At 52.2% G+C, this 3926-nt stretch overlaps 1 protein-coding gene across 8 annotated transcripts in view; it reads left to right on the top strand.

The window, feature by feature from the left end:
• Positions 1–2867: 2867 nt before the first annotated feature.
• Positions 2868–3926, top strand: part of PHC3 (polyhomeotic homolog 3) — a 28625-nt gene continuing 27566 nt past the window's right edge. For all 8 annotated transcript variants that reach the window (XR_014853985.1, XM_085069002.1, XM_085069001.1 and 5 more), the window contains exon 1: positions 2868–2934. The gene's annotated coding sequence lies outside the window, so the exon portion shown is untranslated. The remainder of the gene's footprint in view (positions 2935–3926) is intronic.

Raw genomic sequence — 3926 nt, 5'->3', positions numbered from 1 at the left:
TCTCCCCGGCGGCACTCCTCACCTGTGGAGCGGAATGCTCCACAACGCAGCAGAGGGGGGGGAGGCGGAGGCGGCAGCGGCGGCACCCCGGTAACCTGTAGCCCCGTAGCGGAGCCGCCGCAGCGGCCTCTCCCGGTCAGACGGGTGCGAGCTCGCCCGCAGGTCCCTCTGATAGCTCCGCCGCACCCGGAACGAGGGCGACACCGCGGTGTGCGTCTCACACACAAACACACACACACCCGCACTTGGTACGGCCCAGCGCGAAGCACGGCGGGACTGCGGCGGCGGGGCGGCCGTGGCGCCGGCGCGGCGGGAGCGGAGCGGGATGCCGGCCGTGGGATGCCGGCCGTGGGATACTTCAGCCGCGGGTGGCTGCCTTGACAGGAAGCCAAGGAGGAAAGTTCGTTTTACCGAAGTACCGATCGGGCTTTTTCCCAGCAACGTGGGCAATAGGGCGAAGGAGGGGGATTCTCCACCTCAAACTGAGCACTTGCAGTGCTGCGTCCTGCTCTGGGGTTTGGTCCATCCACAGAAGAAGGATGTGTTGCTGCTGGAGCGAGTCCAGAGGAGGCTAAGGAGAGGGTCCAAGAATTGGGGCTCCTCTGCTCTGGAGACAGGCTGAGTTGGGGCTGTTTGGCCTGGAGACAACCAGGCTCCGGGAGACCTCAGAGCCCCTCCAGTGCCTAATGGGCTCTCCAAGAGAGATGGCGAGGGACTTGGACAAGGGCATGGGTCTTAGACAAGGGCAAGAAAGAATGGCTTTAAATTTAAGAGAGAGCGTTTAGATCGGGTATTAGGTACAAATTGTTCCCTGTGAGGGTGGTGAGGCCCTGGCACAGGTTGCCCAGAGAAGCTGTGGCTGTTCCATCGCATCCAGGCTGGGGCAACTTGGTCTAGTCCTGCCCATGCCCATGCCTAGATAGCCTCTAAGGTCCGTTCCAACCCCAGCCATTCTGCAGTTGTCCTTCTTTTAAGGCTGAAAGAACCAGAAATGCCCACAGTGGCATTCTTGGGAGTGTAGTTCTTGGGAAGCAAATCCTGTCCCTCCATGGATCAGGCTCCCCATCTGAGCTGTTACATAGAACCAAATCCATCCCAGCATTAGGAAAAACAGCACTGGACACATCTAGCTATGCTCCTTTGCAATCAGTTCACACCATGACTCCTCCACTGTTGTCGCTGCCAACCCAATTGGAGAGGTGACAGAAAATTCAGGATTTTAACACGAGACCATGGCAAAAGCAGCACACTCCCTTTAGCAGTCAGCAGGAGCTGTTCAGAGGCAATGGCAATGTGTTCCTTACAAAGACCGCTGACCAAACTGTTTTCCATGGGAATTCTAAAGATTCCATGCAATGTGCACTGCCCACAAGACAATGTGTTCAGTTCAGATGAAGCTTTAATTCCCTTCTATCAAATGGCTGAGATTTTTAAAGAAAGTAACATGAAGGATGTTTTAACAGGGTAAGGAGGGGCGAAGCAGGGTGATTAACAAAAAGTATTTTATTAAAGCTGTGAAGCACAAGCCACCTTATCACTGCAAATGGTATTTCCTCACAGCTTTGTCTTTTAAACATCAGTAGCTTTTTTGACAACACACAGTTGCTGCCCAGCACTTCCTGAACAGATTGATGCTTCCGGCAGTCCTAAGAAAATGAGAACCTTTGGTTTCTTCAGTTCTAGTAAAACAATTCTATTCCCATTGCCCCCTCCAGTCAGCATCACATCTGGATGTTTGTATTAGAGCACCATAGAGTTCAGCGTTTTCTTAGATGAGTCTGCACTTTCCAATCAACACACTTGGCTTCTCCTCGTGTTAGTGATAAAACAACTTAAAGCCTTATTTGCTGTTTACCTTAATTGTGGTTACAAAGTACAGCTTTTTCTTCATGCTACCTGACCTTCCTGCAGTGGTTGGCTGGGGGGAAGTCTGAGTCAGAAGCAAGTAATTTGCTCCACCCTGCATCCACAGAGTCTTTGATCCATAAGACTCATAGAACCACTGAATCATTTAGGCTGGAAAAGACCTCCAAGATGATTGAGTCCCAACTTTTGATCAATCCCCACCTTGTCCACCAGAGCACTGAATGCCAGGTCCAGTCGTTCCTTGAACACCTCCAGGGATGGTGACTCCACCACCCACCTGTGCAGTGTGCATCAAATGGACTTCCATTCCAAGTGGAATTCCAAAATTCCATTCTGGGATCCCCCACTGTGGCCCCCACATCCCCAGCCCTTCCATGGTGATCCCCCAGCTTGGCTCCTGTGGGGATTTACCAAAGGAATATCAGGATCATCAGGGCTTTTAGCCCTGCACAGGACATCTCCAAGAGCCACACCACGTGCCTGAGAGCAGTGTCCAAATACTTCTTGAACTCTTGTCAGGCTTGGAAGTTACAGGGGATTTAGCCTGCAGGCAGCTCCCTTAAGCATCCAAATACAGGCTTCCCATTTGTACAACTAGTACAAACATTTGCAGGCGTGTATGTATGCAGGAGAGACCAGAGGTAATTAACCCATATTCGCACAGTCTTTTGAGCTGGTGAGAGGCAGGAAGGGTGGAAGCAAGCAAGCAGAGCCTCAAAAGGAAAGCTGAGATGCTCACACCGTGATTAAGATGGATACACTGCTGAGTGTTGGAGCAACAGCTGCTAAATCTAGGAGGCACTTGAAAGAGGCTCCTTGTTTTCTTACACGTATAAGTCAATATTATTATGCGTATTACATACTATTATACGTTATTTGGGCTGAGAACACGGCAGATTTTAATTCCTCGGCTCTGCCTCAGCTGGGGCCCCTCAGGGCGCCGCCAACATGGCGGCGGGCCCCGTCACGTGCGCGCCGCCGGCCGCGCCCCGCGCGCGCGCGGCACCTCCCCCGTGAGGGAGGCGAGAAAATGGCGGCGGCGGCGGCGCCCTGAGCGGCGCGTCCCAGGCGAGTGTCCCGGCGGGGAGCGCGGAGCGCGGGCAGCGGCAGCCGCAGGGCCCCGGCCGGGCCGCGGGGGCGGGGAACCCACGCCCTGACCGCGCCCCGGCGCCGGGCCGGCCCCTCCCGCCCAGCCCGCCTGCCTTGCTGTCCTGAGGGGGCGGTGGCGGGGCCGGGCTGGGCGAGGCGGGGGCTGCGGGTGGGTCAGCCCGGCCGGAGCGGGGGGCTGCCGATCGGCGAGGGGACAGCAGGGTCCCTTAGCCCGGGGCCACGAATTCTCCACACGAATACACCTGGGGTGTATTCCCACAGGGCGTACCTTCGTTATTGATTTTATTACTGTTTTATTATTATTGCGGAGCCTCCTGGCAAATACCGAAATGCCTGTAGGGGTTAGGCTGGGAGGAAAATTTTCGTTTAGTTTGGGGTTTTTGTGGTTTGTACCCTTGCAGTTGCAGGGAGAGGCTGTGTGTGGAAAAAATAAGAATAAACCATGTGGTGGTGGATAGTTGTGGTTTTGGTTGTCGGCAGGGTTTGTTATTACCATGGCATTTACCAAAACTTTCCAAAACATGAGTAATGATGTTCGTGTATCTGCTGTGAGGGTAGCTTGTTAATTGGTATAGAATAGCAGGTATTTTTTTTACTTCAGGTGGTTGCTTTGACCAAGAAAAATAAAAATAAACAACATTTTGGAATATTTATTTTATGCACAGTGTAATTTGAAGTTATGTGGTGTCTTGTACTGTTACTGCTTGAATAAATATGCATTTTCAATATAGTTTTCTGTTGTGCTTTGTATTTTGGGCTCACTTAAATGCATAGTGGTTGTTTCAAGTCAGTTTAGTGGGTTTGCTGAAACTTGGTTTGCATTACAGAGGTTGTCTTAAGTTAAAGTTGCTTAGGGTGCATCATTGCAAGGTCTTCATCATTAAACAAAATTAATTTTGTTATTAGCATCTGATTCCTGTCAGAGTGAGGTGTCGGAGAAGAGATGGAGA

The sequence above is a fragment of the Lichenostomus cassidix genome, chromosome 9 (assembly GCF_008360975.1).
Source record: "Lichenostomus cassidix isolate B80296 chromosome 9, HeHo_3.0, whole genome shotgun sequence".
Classification (NCBI taxonomy): Eukaryota; Metazoa; Chordata; class Aves; order Passeriformes; family Meliphagidae; genus Lichenostomus; species Lichenostomus cassidix.
This window is presented reverse-complemented; position numbering and strand designations above follow the sequence as displayed.